We start from the raw sequence: 16,556 nt of genomic DNA, 5'->3' as shown, positions 1-16,556 counted from the left end.
GCCAATACTAAGAATTTCTTGATGAAGATCAGTCACAGTACTTAATGTTGCTATTATATGATGTCAAATGGAAGGGTCAGAGACAGACTCTTGATGACTTTGAAGCTTGCTTTGTTGAAATAAAGCCTCTCTTAAACCAAGAAGCTGAATCTACTCAAAAGTGAAAAGGGATGGAATAATACACGAAAGTCTTGTGTTTTGATGTTGCAAAAAAGTCTACATAAATTTTTGCCTTAAGCATTGGAAGAATACTTAGAATATTTGAGGCCAGTTACTATAAATATTTATGAGGAGCTCAGACTAATTGGGGGAAAGAAAATGGTGGAAATAATTGTTTTAATTGTTGAACTGTTATTCTATTTTAAATAAAACTGGTTAATTGAAAAAAATGGCATACATACAGAAAAGAACACATACCATAATTGTGTGCCTTGATGATTTTTTCCCGTAGTAAAATTATCCCGTAACTACCCCTCAGATCAGAAACTACTAGAACAAGTACTGCTGGTACCTCCTCCCAGTTACTACCTTCCTTTCCTCCCTAAAGGTATCTTCTTACTAACAGGTTTTTTTTTTTACAACAAAACACCTACATTGTATATCATAACTACCATTGAAAGCTCCACAGACATTGACGCCAGAATTTCAACTTACCCACCAAGTTTTATCAGTCTATTTTGTTTTTCTTTAAAAATAAGGGCTAAGGTTAGGGAGCTGTAAAATTTGATCTGAGAAAACTGTTTCCCTCCTCCCTGCTTAATTTATGTCCTCTCATACACATGCTTTCAAATAAAAAAAACCCCTCCTCCTTTTTCTCAAATTAAAGATGTGCTAGTCGCCAGGTAGCCAAGCACTACCAAACAAAGCAGACCCCAAAAAACAAAACAACACAACACCCCAAAAAAACCCCACACATTTTAGTTTAAGGTTATGACTTTAGTTGTGTGCTTTAAAACAGTCAGTAAAACAATATTTTCAAAAGGACAAAAATACCTGAACTGTGTCCTTTTAAAAAAAAGAGGGAGTGAGCTTAGATGTTAGGACCCTTGAATTCAAAAGTTCTTGGCCACTTTCCTGTTAGCTACTTTAATTTTTTTTTAAGTAATAAAGGGCATTAAGGGTAGGTGCAAGACAGCACTGAAACGCCATCTACCTGCCATAGGTTCATTTCAATTATATCCGTCAGATGTCCCAAGAACGAGCCTGGGTATGACATCCAAGGAGCCCCGGGCAGGCTCTGGCAGCACTGGCGGAGGCGCTGGCTCTGTGGGTGGCAGTTTATCATTGTGAGGACATACCCTAGGTGGCTTTATGAAAGGATGAATGTTCAGCAAGTTCCAGCCCAATGCTAATCTCAAAAAAACCTAATGCTTACATAATTTTCATGGCATCTATGAGTATGTGCCGCTGAGACAGGACCTGAATACATATGCATGAGTGAAAGAGAACACAGAGGTGCCACGTCCAGGCTGTAATTTCCTCTATGAATAGCAAGGTTTCCAATTGATTTAAAAAAGAAAAGGTTAATCTTACAGAGGGATTTACTTAAAAGACCTTAGAGGCAAGGTCTGAGAGGCCCAAAATCATTGCCTTTCATCCTTTTAGAATGGCTTTGACTTTCCCTGTGCTCGCCACAGAGTAGTTTCCACATGTTGTTTTTATGCCTAAGTACTTGAACATTGAAAAATAAAGTTCTCTGAAAGAGACTAAGTAACCACACTCCAAAGATACTTACCACTGAGCAAGTCTGATGGTTTGTTTCATGTAGTGAAAAAATTCTGCCATCTCCACAGGGAGAGGTGCTGATATACTGATGAAACTGAACATTCTCCTTCAGTTTAAACCCTTCTCACTCAATTTCTGAAAGATGAATCTTTTTTGATCATCTTTGTTATTTAAGTGAAGCTCAAGTTGTGTATAAAGAAATCTAAGCAAGGATCTTTGAGATATTCTTTCTGCGTGGCAGTCATTTAATGCAAGGCCACAATCACTCATGTATTTGCCACTAATACATTTTGTTCCTGTAGAAACACTTATCACCTTGGCATCTCTAACATCTGTGCCTGTTGTCATGACAATGCCAGCAAGAACTCTTCAGCATGTGTGAGGGGAGGAGAAATTGTCAGTCAGATCATCGAATTTATCCAGAACAAGCACAACAGCATCTACTAACATTTCTGTTTTCTTCATCTTCTATATCCACAGCAAACTACTTCTGAGGATTTCTTGACTGGCGGAGACGATTTCTGTCTTGAATTTTTAGTTTTTATGTTTGCTCTGATCCCAAAGTAAAGCTTCCTTCAGCGAAGTTAGAACTGAGATAATATCTCAGTAGAACTGGAATAATAACAAGTCGTATGCACTTTGTCAGTGTGTTTTCTTCAATCACTTCTTAAACATTCCATGCCCAACTGGAAAGACTTCCCCTATAGCCACAGCCACACAATGTCGCTCCAGGACTTAGCCACTACCAGGATCACGGCCACCTCAGCACCTCTTAGCTTAACTTCTTTTTGATTAGTTTTGTCTGATTTAGAATTTTACATAGAGTTATGCAGTATGTTCTCTTTAGTGTTTGATTTCTTTCCATTAAATGTATGTTTGCGAGATTCATCTATGTTGGTACTTATGACAGCAGCTCATTAATTTTCATTTCAGTGTAATTTGTTGTTTTAATAATATACCATCATTTATTCAGCTATTTCATTATTTATGAACATTTGGGTTGTTTCCAGTCTTTAGATACTACAAATAAGTGCTAATATGAACATTCTTGACCATGTGTTTCAGTAAACACACACACACACACACACACGTATATATAGAGAGAGTGTATATATATATATATATATATATATATATATATATATATATATAGGAGTGAAATTGAAATTGCTGAGTCATAGGATATGAGTACATTGGCAGATACTGCCGGAGTTTTCCAATGTGGTTGTACCACTTCACATTCATACTAGCATGCATGAGAGTTCTAGTTACTCCACATCTTTGTTACCACTTTGTGTTGTGATTTATTTTGAGTCATTCTGGTATCCACATGGTGGTAGTATGGTGGTATCTCATTGTGGTTTTGTTTTTATTTCTCTCATGATTAATCATGTTGAGGATTTTTATATGTGCCTATTTTTATTTGTTTATGTGCTTTATTGACCTTTTTTTGAGCTGCCTTTTCAACTTTTCAGCCCATTTCTACTTGATTGTCTCTTTTTATTTATTTAATAAGAGCAATCTGAGGTCTGGCTGAATCTTTGTCATTTGTGTATATGTGTAAGATGTGTGTGTGTGTGTGTATGTGTGTGTGTGTGTGTGTGTGTGTGGAGAGAGAGAGAGAGAGAGAGACAGAAACAGAGACAGAGCAATTGAGAGAGAGGAAGAAAGTGTCAACCAAGAAGATGACAAGGCTGTAGAGCAACCAAAAGCATTTATTTGGGGTTTTAGGGATTGGGAGACAGAGTGGACCAAAATCAAAGTGTGCACCCAGTTGTGAGCAGGAAAGGCAAAAACCACAAGGATACATAAGTTGTTTTGAAACAATTATGATTGGTGCTGGCAGAATTTAAACTGACAGTCTATACATGATTGGTTATTCACCTAACAAGTGTTACATTATCTCTGTTTCAGTTTAATGTACAAAGATGTATTTCAGGAGATGGTAGAGCTGCAGTTGACAGAAGTCAAAAGTTCATGGTGTTCTGAGAATTGAAACAGGAGATATACATAGACCCTACTTCTGCAGTATCCTTCTGACTCTACTTTGAGTGACTTTTTTAGCAATGCTTACTCCATTTTGGAATCTTCTTCCACATTTCCCCCTTTTGATGGAGGTCTTTCTGGCAGGGAAGCACCAATGATCAATTTCATGATTATGCAGTCCCATTTTGTTGACAGAGTGGTTGACAGCCTGCTCCAGGTCTATCATATCCTTTGAATGGGGAATTTCATAGTTGGTTGATATTTGATAGATTCAACAAGCATGTTAGGTGAGAGTCTTACATTTCAGTAAGGAGGTTTGAGAAAATAAGGTCTCGATATCAATTAAGTTCTCATTTCTTTTAGTTAAAGAGTAGATCTGGTGAACGGTTTTGAGTCTGTGAGCAACTATCGCTATGACATTTTGAGTAGTAGTATAGCAATGGGAAATATGCAACATAAGCAATTTGAAAATAACATATAGGGCATAAATTAAAATAATAAGCCAGATAAAAACATCAGAAAACTTAAAGTTAAACCATGCTGGGGTAAAACTTGAATGTCTCTTTAAGGATTTGGCTAGTTTGAATAACTTAGTGGTTCCTATTTCTACTTGCTGTGAGGTGTTTATCCAAGTACAGTAAGAGGTATTAACGATGGCATAAACTCCTCCTTGGGCTGCAAGTAAATAATCTAAAGCAATCCTGTCGTCAAGGACTACCTGGGTTAAAGAATCTAAAGGACTTTGTTGGGACCTGACGGCTCTGGCTATGGAAAGAACTGTTCTGTTAACAGTTCTGGTCAAAATTCTTACCATAACTTCTGAGTTGGCTGTGTCTCCTCCAAGCCAGAACCTACGATTCTAAAGGACTTAACTGATCTCCAGAATATACAGCGGGAAGTTCACAACCTTGGCTGTAGCCACAGCTGTTGTCCTCATATCTGGGAGGGTCCTCATCAGGGTAATCACATATTTTTGATAAAGCCCCTTTTTCTCTCAAGTGAGATTTAGGAGTAGTGGCTGTAGCTGTTTTAAGAATAGTGAAAGGGGGTGCCTGGGTGGCTCAGTCGGTTAAGTGTCTGCCCTCAGCTCAGGTCATGATCCCAGGGTCCTGGGATGGAGCTCCGTGCCAGGCTTCCTGCTCAGCGAGGAGTCTGCTTATCCCTCTCCCTCTGCCCCTCCCCCTTTTACTTGTGCTCTCATGCTCTCTCTCTCAAATAAATAAATAAAATCGTTAAGAAAAAAAAGAATAGTGAAAGAAGATATTAAATAACCCAAAAAACATGAACTGCCAAGACATGTTGAAAGTATTTTTGGATTCATTAACAGACAATGAAGAGGAGGCCAAACTCAAGCCAGGGATAAAAAGTTTTATTAAGTTAGCAAGCTTGAGGAGGAGTGGCCAAGGGAATAGGGTTGGATAAGAAAGTCTTACCAAGTGGTGAATTCTTACCAGGAAAAGATGGGTCCATGCATTTGCATTGCAGATACAAGTAAGAGCCTAGAAACCCACCTTCCAAGAGTCTAATGGTCTTGCACTAGAAAAAAAAAAGAAAGGTGGATAGGGTATAGGGTACCAAGAGAAAGCATGGAGTAGGAGTTTGGGGGCTGAAAACTTCGATTTGGTAGGATATAGCAGAAAGCTTCTTATCCAAAGTTACAGTAAAGTTGGGAATATTTGGAAAAGTTAGAGATAGACATAATTACTGGGTCATTATTTTTTGCAAAACTTTCAGTAGAGGAATGATGATAGATTCCCAGATAAAGCTAGGGATTGAGACATCTGAACAATAACATTATCCTTCCAGGTACTGGAGGTGATAGGAGCACGGTGAAAAGCTAACAGGATTAAAAACTTTGTAATGTTGGAAAACAAAGGCAGGGAGGGAACAACAATAGGGATACAGAAACCTTTGAGATTTGGGTTGCCACCAGTGAAGGAGTCCTACTGAGTGTAAAACAGCAAAAATTTTAAGAATTCCTACACAGATAAAACATAGTCCAAAGATCTCAGTGAGTTTAGGAGTTTCCATTAAAATTTTGTCAGTTATGAAAGAGTTATTGTACTGGCCTGGTCCTGACTCTTGGGAAGGCAGTCAACTCAGATGTCTGCTGCTTTTTCCAGGATGTAGTCAGTTTGAGGGCTCTGGTTGGTTTAGTAGTTCAGTTGGATGTTGGAGCCTTTCTTCAAAATGAGAAACATGAATCCATGAGTCAATGCCTTCTAATTTAGTAGTGCAGGGATCGGTTAGCAATAACTGGTCTGGTCCCTTCCAGTGAAGCTGAAGGGAGTCTTTGTGACTGTGTCTTTTCTAATAAACCATGTCTTGGGGTTGAAGGCTGTGATGTTTGATGTCTTTGTCTCCTGGGAGCACACCGTGGAAAGACTGTTCTACCAAAGTATAATTATTCTCTATGGATTTTATTAGGCTTTTGCAAAATTGAAGTATATCCCCTTTTATCAGCTGTGGATCAAAGGAAGCAGGAGCTAGGTGTATTGGGCATTCTGCTACAAGGAGAACAGATCATCATCAAACTTATATCAGAATTTTAGGAATTTTAGAAAATTTTTGAACACTTACATTAACATATGCCCGTGTAAATATACATAAAGAAGATTTAGTATTACTTCTTATTTGGCAATGCTTCCCGTGTAATTTAACATATCAAATAAGCCTAATTAGCTTAATTAATGCTTTGAAATGTTCCAGGGACCCTCTGAAAAAATATCCCAAAGTTTCTTCCAGGTCAAAAGACTTCCTTTATAATTTGATTTGGGGATGTTTGTCAAAAATATCAAAAAGTTTGGACACTTGGCTAAATAGGATCACAGAAAATTATGAAATAAGACTTAATTATCTACTTAAAACCAAAATGACAAAAAGATTTCAAGGACAAATATAGAAGATTACATAGTTGCAAAAGCCTTAGCTTTTTTTTTTAATAGAGGAGACTCAATTTTTTTAAGTCATCAAAGATGTGATAAAGACAAAACACAGACTCATTGTTTCCCACCCAGATTACATTAATGACAAAGAAACTTTTTTTATAATTTCTCATTCAGAACAGACTGATAATCTAAGAAAATTTTGTTGTTTTAACAGAGGGAAAACCAAACTCTAGTCTTGTATCAGTACACTGCTGAATTCATTTTTAAAAATCTATAAATAAATCCACTCAATCTTAGCCAGCTTTGACCATGCAACATAAAATTCCTTTTCCACAAACTTTCTAAAACTTTTTATGTCCATTTTACTTTATCACTTGTTCTTTCCCTTTCCAAAATAACCAGCTTTACTTTAGAACAAAATCCCTTTCACTTTCCCTCAACAAAATGCGTTTCCATCCCACACGCCTTCTTTTACCAAAAACACACATTCAATTTTCTTGTGTACTTTTCATACACAGTCATTTTCTTTCATCCTTATTATTTTTAGTTTATATATATATATATATATTAGAATTCTTAACATTAGAATCTTTAATTCCCAGTGAAAACTAAGAAATAAGCAATTGTGGACTAGCATATTTATGAATACATTTTATAATTTTTAGAAATACATGATTTCTCAGTGTGGCATAAAACATGTTTACTAATAGACCCAAATATCCTTAGCTTCTATATAATTAAAAGCCAAACGTGGATAAACCTATATTTAGTGATTTATGTTGTAGTATTTCATCTTGTTTAGAAAATACAATCTTATTAATTGCTCTAAGGTCCTGTACTAATCTCCATCCTCTTCCACATGCCTTGTGGATGGGAGGATGAGGGGATTACAGGGATTAGTACAGGGGGCAATTAATTTCTTTGTAAATAATCTTCAGTGGCAGGTTTGAATCCTTGGATTGCCTCAATGTTTAAAGGATATTGTTTGACATTTGGTAAAAGCTTTCTTTCATCAATCTGGATTTTAATGGGTGGTACAGAATGAATGCCCCCAATATCAGAGGCATTTTTTTGACCAAAGAGTTTCAGGAATAGAATCAAAGAGGCGTTCTGGGTTAGCATGTTTTAGAGAAAGAAAGGGAATAGATATCAGGATGTCAAGATTTTCTTGAAGGTGTGGGTTTGGAGGTTCAATATTCAAAAATATTTCCCCTTTTTAGGAAAAGGAATTGTGTGCCCAATGGGCTTCAAGAAAATCTTGACCCAATAAATGAATAGGAGCTGAAGGGATGAGAAGGAACTGAAGGTGTCCCTGAATGGGTCCCAACTGGAATGAGATGGGGAGAGATTGAAAAACAGTCATAGGTTGATAGGAACCCCAAACATTTGTACAGTTTGAGTACTCCAACGAACGGGATAGGAGAGGCTTTAGCCAATTTTTCTAATTTTGACAGTCTCTCAGAAAGGTCTGAGTTAGCAACTCAGGGCAGCAACCTTTTCAGTGTTTCTTTCTGAGCCCTCCAGGTTTCCACTTTAAATTAAAATTAAAATAAGATTTCCACTCATTTTGTTTGCTTTTATAACCCTGTGCGTACAAGTAAATGAATTTTGGGATATCAAAAGGGCCCCATCTTGGCCAATGAAATTTTAAATCATCCTGGGTAATGTGAGTCCAACAGGACAAAAACAATTTCCAGCAAGAAGGGCCATATTCCTTAAACATAAATCCTGCAGGGGTTCTAGCAGGGGGCTGATTATCAGAAGTCTCCTTAGAAGAATTATTTCTCATTACTGAGTATTCACCAAGAGCCTGAAACCCAAATATTTCACTCATAATGAGTGAAGGTGGAATCTTCCCTTCAGAAATGAATAAGGACAGAAACTAGCAACAAAGGACACTCGTGTAAAGGCCTGAACCTCAACCAAGGTGGACGATTCAGAACCAAGACAGCTAAACAGCAAATGTCTCCTTTTATGGTGACTTTTTTTTAAAGACTTTATTTATTCATTTGAGAGAGAGAGAGGCAGAGACAGAGAGAGCACAAGCAGAGAGAGAGGCAGAGGGCAGAGGGAGAGGGAGAAGCAGACCCCCCGCTGAGCTGGGAGCCCACCATGGGGCTCCATCCCAGGACCTGGAAATCATGACTTGAGTCGAAGGCAGATGCTTAACCATCTGAGCCACCCAGGTACCCCTTATGGTGCCTTTTTAAAAACAGCTTCATAAAATTCACCCATCGTAAGTATATAGTTGAATGTTTTCCAATAAGTTTACAGAGTTGTGTAACAATACCAAAATTCAGTTATAGAGCATTTCCATTACCCCAAAGGATCCCTTTTGCTGATTTGCAGTTAATCCCCATTATTAACCCTGGCTTCAGGCAACCACTGATCTGATCTGATGTTTTCTCCTGAACTTTGCCTTTTCTAGTATGCCAAGAAAATAGAAACATACATTATGTTGGCTTTAGTTTTCTAGCTTTCCTAACTTACCATAGTGATTTTGAGAGTCTTCCTTATTGTTTAATATATCCTTAGTGCCTTCTTTTTTATTGCTGAATGGTATTTCATTGTATGGATGTACCAAAATTTATCAATCCAACCACCAGTTGAGAGGTATTTGGTTTGTTTCCAGTTCTTGGAAGCTGCTATAAAATTGTGCATAAAGGCTTTGTGTGAATATAGGTTTTCATTTTACTTGGGTGAATACCTTGGAGTGCGCTCGCTGAGTTATATAGTATGTGCCTAACTTTTTAAAAAAATTAACAAACTTTTTTACTTAAGTGGCTGATAACGTTTTACAGTTGACCAGCAATGTATTGGAGTTCTCATCTTTGCCAGCACTTGGTGGTCTCATATTTTTTCTTATTTTTTAATTTGTTCTAATAGGGGTATGGTGGTATCTCATTGTGGTTTTAATTTGCTAATCACTAATGATGTTGAGCATCTTTTCCTGTGCTTAATTACCATTCATATATTTTCTTTGTTGAAGTGTTTACTCCAATATTTTGCCCATTTTAAAATTTTTTTGAGCTGTTTATTTTCTCATTATTGAGTTATGAGAGTTCTTAATATATTCTAGCTACAAAACCTTTATCATATATGTGATTTGCAAATATTTTCTGTCTGTGGCCTATCTTTTCATTCTCTTAAGAGTGTTTTTTGAAAAGAAGTCTTAATTTTGATGAAATCAAATTTATCATTTTTCTTTTTAGGTATTGTGCTTTGGTGTGGCATATAAGAAATCTTTGGGGGCACCTGGGTGGCTCATTCGTTAAGCATCTGCCTTCAGCTCAGATCATGATCCCAGGGTCCTGGGATCGAGCCCCATGTTGGGCTCCTTACTCAGTGGGAAGCCTGCTTTTCCCTTTCCCTCTGCTTGTGTTCCCTCTCTCACTGTGTCTCTCTCTGTCAAATAAATAAAATCTTTTTTAAAAACAAAAAAGAAATCTTTGCTTAACCAAGGGCCACAAAATATTCTTCTATGTTTTCTTCTTAAAGATTTATTGTGTTAGGTTTATATTTAGAACTAGAAGCCCATTTGAATTAGTTTTATACATGGGGCACAGGTTCATTTTCTTCCATATGTATATCCAGTTGTCCCAGCACCACTTGCTAAAAAGCCAATCCTTTCTCTATTGTGTTGCCTTTAAAACCTTGTCAAACAGTAGTTCAGTGTATTTGTGTGAATCTATTTATGGGCTTTCTGCTCTGCTCTATTGATCTATATATCTATCTCTATCTCTACATATCTGTATCACTTTAGAATACTACACTGTTTTGATATGTGTAGCTTTATAGTAAGTTTGGAAATCAGATCACTTGAGCCCTCCAAATTTGTTGTTCATTTCAAGATTGTTTTTTTCATTCAAGTTCCTGTTTATCTAAATAAATTTTAGAATGAGCTTGTCAATTTTTATTTTAAAAATCTCGCCAGGATTTTGATTGGAATTGCGTTTTTTTTTGTAATTGAATTCTTTTTTTTTATTATGTTGTTAGCCACTGTATAGTACATCATTAGTTTTTGATGTAGTGTTCAATGATTCATTAGTTACGTATAACACCCAGTGCTCATCACAACACATGCCCTCCTTAATACCCATCACCCTGTTACACCCTCCCCCAACCCCGTCCCCTCTGAAATCCTCAGTTTGTTTCCCGGGGTCCATAGTCTCTCACGGTTCGTCTCTCTCTCTGATTTCTCCCCCTTCAGATTTCCATCCCTTCCCCTATGGTCCTCCATGCTATTGCTAATGTTCCACATATGAGTGAAACCATATGACAATTGTCTTTCTCTGCTTGACTTACTTTAATCTATAGATAATTCAGGGAAGATTTCAAATTCTAACAATTAGTCTTCCAATCCATGGACATATGTCACTAATATAGATTTCTAGTTTTTAATATGCTGATCCTACACAGGAGGTACTGATCTGCACAAAACACAATACCTAAAAAGAAAAATGATAAATTTGATTTCATCAAAATTAAGACTTCTACTCTTATACTATGAATCGTATGTTTTCAATACCACCGTAAGTTGTATTATTGCTTTTAAAATTCAATTTCCAATTATTCATTGCTAATATATAAACGAAATATTTTATATAATAAATTTATAAATATCTTGCAACCTTGCTAAACTCAATCATCAGTTCTGACAGAATTTTGAATATTCTTTGAGATTTTCTACATAAACCTGTCATCTGTGAATAAAGACCTTTCTAATCCAAATTTACCTTTCCAAAATGCCTCTAAGTCCTTTTTCTTGATTTATTGTGCTGGCTAGATACAATGTTGAATATGGGTGGTGTATGGTGATGGTTATGGATGGTGGCAACAGACATCCTCTCCTTCCTGATCTTAGGGGGAAGTATTCAGTCTTTCACTATTAAGTAGGTTAATTGCAGATCTTATTTTAAGGTAATTCTTTATCAGGTTAAATAATCAGTTCTGTCATTTTTTGTTTCATGCATTTTGAGACTCTATTATTAAATGCATATACATTTAAGGTTGTTATGTCTTGTTGAAGTGACCCCTTTATCATTAATGAGAAAGTAAACTATCTAACCCTGGAATTCTATTCTTTTAAATCTTTTGGGGTGAATCTTTCTTGTACTTACTTGCATTACTTGCAGACAAAACATGTAATTCCAGTACTAATATCTTCTTCTTACAACTTACACCAGATTAGTCTTTTTTTTTAAAAGATTTTATTAATTTATTTGACAGAGACAGAGACAGCCAGCGAGAGAGGGAACACAAGCAGGGGGAGTGGGAGAGGAAGAAGCAGGCTCCTAGCGGAGGAGCCCGATGTGGGGCTCGATCCCAGAACGCCGGGATCACGCCCTGAGCCGAAGGCAGACGCTTAACCACTGTGCCACCCAGGCGCCCCTAGATTAGTCTTTTAATATAAATTCTATAAATTTTACAATTTATACCAGAATCCACTTTGATCAAGTCATTTATGAGTTTTAAAAACAGCCAACAAACTTTGACTCCAGCATTACCTATTGAGTCAATATGTAACACCCTCTTCTTTGTGACTGTAGATAGCCCTGATCTTTCTGTACTCACTTATTCTCTATTTATAGTAGATGCACGACTCTTGTCCAGAACATGGATCACTTACCTCATAACTCAGCATCCACTAGGAGCAAAATTATTTAACTAAATGCCATGAAATTTTTTGTAAAAAATGTTCCCTATTCTCAAGAAGATTATAATCTAATCTAAACAAAAAATATGGAAATAAGCCTAGACTAGAAGGTAGAGCATGGCTACATCATGAACAGAATTGGATAGGGCAGAGAGGCAGGATAGCACTCTGTAAATAGTGCAATAGCCTCAATGGAAAATGACTCAAGGATATGACTTTTTCAGAATCTGAAGTTACTCTGTGATTTGTCAGTTCCAGGATACAAAGGGTCAAGAGCAAACGAAAATCAGAAGGCATTTGGTTGCCTATAATTCCAGGAACCAGAACATCAAAGAACATAGTAATTGGCTTTGGGGGGATTGATCCTAAATATCTGTTCATGGCAGAATAACATGGATGTTGGTTGACTACAGTTTTAGGGGTTTAAAATGAAAAAATGTTCAAAATCGTTAGCCATCAAGGAAATTCAAATCAAAACCACACTGAGATACCACCTTACACCAGTTAGAATGGCAAAAATAGACAAGGCAAGAAACAACAATTGTTGGAGAGGATGTGGAGAAAGGGGATCCCTCCTACATTGTTGGTGGGAATGCAAGTTGGTACAGCCACTCTGGAAAACAGTGTGGAGGTCCCTTAAAAAGTTAAAAATTGAGCTACCCTATGATCCAGCCATTGCACTACTGGGTGTTTACCCCAAAGATACAGACGTAGTGAAGAGAAGGGCCATATGCACCCCAATGTTCATAGCAGCAATGTCCACAATAGCTAAATCGTGGAAGGAGCCGAGATGCCCTTCAACAGATGACTGGATTAAGAAGTTGGTGGTCCATATATACAATGGAATATTACTCAGCAATCAGAAAGAATGAGTTCTCAACATTTGCTACAGCATGGACGGCACTGGAGGAGATAATGCTTAGTGAAATAAGTCAAGCAGAGAAAGACAACTATCATATGATTTCTCTCATCTATGGAACATAAGAACTAGGATGATCGGTAGGGGAAGAAAGGGATAAAGAAAGGGGGGGTAATCAGAAGGGGGAATGAAACATGAGAGACTATGGACTATGAGAAACAAACTGAGGGCCTCAGAGGGGAGGGGGGTGGGGGAATGGGATAGACCGGTGATGGGTAGTAAGGAGGGCACGTATTGCATGGTGCACTGGGTGTTATACACAACTAATGAATCATCGAGCCTTGCATCGAAAACCGGGGATGTACTGTATGGTGACTAACATAATATAATAAAAAATCATTATTAATAAATAAATAAATAAATAAATAAATAAATAAATAAAATGGCATTTCTACTTAACAGTCTAATTCATAGATAAATTTGGCTTAGATTCCAGTCTGTATTAAAGTAAGACTGAATATTAATTGTCTTAAATTATGTATTTGGAGAATAACTTATTCATATGAAATCTAGACCCAAATATGAAATTCAGCACAATAATTAAGAATAAGAACCCAAAGAACCTCATGCTTCAGGCATTTAGCATCTGATATAATTTCACGTACTTATAAAGTGCACTGGAATGACCCTGAAAACACAGGTAGTGGGTGCAATATATCACTCTGTAATTAGAAGGAACAGATCTATAAAAGTATTATTAAAATAATTTGAAGAAGGAACCTGATTTTTTTAAATCCTAGTGTATTTTGGACATTTTTAATCTTTTATCTTAACCTTTTCAACAATGATTTGATTGACTTCATAACACATGAGACTACTTATCTGTCAAATGGGCTGTTTTATAAATTATATTATAATTAAATTATGGTCTCTAGAGCCCAGTGTCAAACCAAAGGAGGAAGTACAAGGTTTCTCTTGATTTCTGGCAAAAGTGATTTTTTTTTCTCTTTCAAGTTTTTATTTAAATTCCAGTTAGTTAGGGGTGCCTGGGTAGCTCAGTTGGTTACATGTCTAACTCTTGAATTCAGCTATGGTCTCAATCTCAGGGTCATGAGTTCAAGCTCGGCATTGGGCTCCATGCTGGATGTGGAACCTGCTTTAAAAAAATCCAGTTAGTTAACATAAGGTGTAATATTAGTTTCAGGTATACAACTTAGTGATTCAATACTTCTATACAACACTGTGTGCTCATCAAAACAAGTGCCCACCTTAATCCCCATCACCTATTTAACCCATCCCCCCAGCCCACCTCCCCTCCAGCAACCCTCAGTTTGTTCTCTATAATTAAGAGTCTGTTTTCTGGTTTGCCTCTCTTTTTTTCTCCCCTATGTTCATTGTTTTGTTTCTTAAATTCCATGTATGAGTGAAATCATATGGTATTTGTCTTTCTCTGACTGACTTATTTCATTTGGCATAATACCCTCTAGCTCTATCCATGTCATTGCAAATGGCAAGATTTCATTCTTTTTGATGGCTGAGTAATATTCCATTATATATTTATATATATTTATAATATTCCATTATATATATTTATGTATACCACATCTTCTTTATCCATTCACCAGATGATGGACATTTGGGCTCTTTCCATAATTTGGCTATTGTTGATAATGCTGCTATAAACATCAGGGTGCATGTTTCCCTTTGAATCAGTATTTTTATATCCTTTGGGTAAATACCTAGTAGTGCAATTTCTGGATTGTAGTTCTATTTTTAACTTTATGCGGAATATCCATTCTGTGTTTCAGAGTGGCTGCACCAGTTCACATTCCCACCAACAGTGTAAGAGGGTTCCCCTTTCTCCGCATCCTCACCAACATCTGTTGTTTCCTGTGTTGTTAATTTTAGCCATTCTGACAGGTGTGAGGTGGTATCTCATTGTGGTTTTAATTTGCATTTCCCTAATGATGAGTGATGTTGAGCATCTTTCTATGTGTCTGTTAGCCATCTGTATGTCTTCTTTGGAAAAATGTCTATGCATGTCTTCTGCCCATTTCTTAACTGGATTATTTGGTTTTGGGGCCTTGAGTTTGATAAGTTCTTTATATATTTTGGATACTAACACTTTATCAGATATGTCATTTGCAAATATCTTCTCCCATTCCATAGGTTGCCTTTGCTGTGCAGAAGCTTTTTGTCTTGATGAAGTCCCAATAGTTTATTCTTGCTTTTGTTTCTCTTGCCTCAGGAATCATATCTAGTAAGAAGTTGCTATGGCCAGTGTCAAAGAGGTTACTGCCTGTGTTCTCCTCTCAGATTTTGATGGTTTCCTGTCTCACATTTAGGTCTTTCATCCATTTTGAATTTTTTTGCATGTATGGAATAAGAAAGTTGTCCAGTTTCATTCTTTTGCATGTTGCTGTCCAGTTTTCCCAACACCATTTGTTGAAGAGACTATCTTTTTCCTACTGGATATTCTTTCCCACTTTGTCAAAGATTAGTTGACCATAGAGTTATGGGTTCTGACAAAAGTGATTTTTTAAACCACTGGAGTGGTAGTCTATCAATTCATAATAAAAGGGTGCATGTGTGTATGTGCATGTGTGCGTGCACACATGTGGTTTTGGTGTGGATTTGGTTTTTGTATTGGGTAACAAAAGACAACTGGAAACTCTACTGGTTATTTGTTAAATATTTAAGAGGACCAGCAACTAGTGGATTGTTAGCCTTTGTTGTATACTTTGATTCTTTCCAAATGCAAGTCGTTTTCCCTTCTTGGAAGCCTTTTTTTTTTTTTCATTAATAAACTTTATTTTTTAGAGAAGTTTTAGATTGACAGCAAAACTGAGCAGAAAGTACAGAGTTTCCATTTACAGTTTGTTTCCCCGCTTAAACACAACCTTCCTCACTATGGACATCCCACAGAATAGTGATATATTTGGTATAACTGGTGAACCTATATTGATACATCATGTCACTCAAAGTCCACAGTTTGCAGTAGAGTTCATTCTTGGTGTTGTACAGTCTTGTGAGTTTTGATAAAGGTATAATGACTTGTATCCACTGTTGTAATATCATACAAAATAGTTTCACTACCCTAAAAATTTCCTGTGCCCTGCCTATTCATCTTTCCTATTCTCCCCCAAACCCCTGGCAACAACTGATCGTTATACCATCTCCATAGCTTTGCCTTTTCCACAATGTCATTTAGTTGGAATCAAACAGTATATAACCTTTTCAAATTGGTTTATTTCACTTAGTAATATAAATTTAAGTTTCCTATGTGTCTTTTGGTGGCTTGAGAGTTCATTTCTTTTTAGAACTGAATGATATTTCCTTGTCTGGATGTACCATAGTTTATTTACCCATATCTTGGCTGCTTCCAAGTTGTGGCAGTTATGAATAAAGTTGCTAAAAAACATCTGTATGTGGGGTTTTTTGA

The sequence above is a fragment of the Ursus maritimus genome (genome assembly GCF_017311325.1).
Source record: "Ursus maritimus isolate PB19 chromosome X unlocalized genomic scaffold, ASM1731132v1 scaffold_X1, whole genome shotgun sequence".
In the NCBI taxonomy this organism is placed as follows: Eukaryota; Metazoa; Chordata; class Mammalia; order Carnivora; family Ursidae; genus Ursus; species Ursus maritimus.
This window is presented reverse-complemented; position numbering follows the sequence as displayed.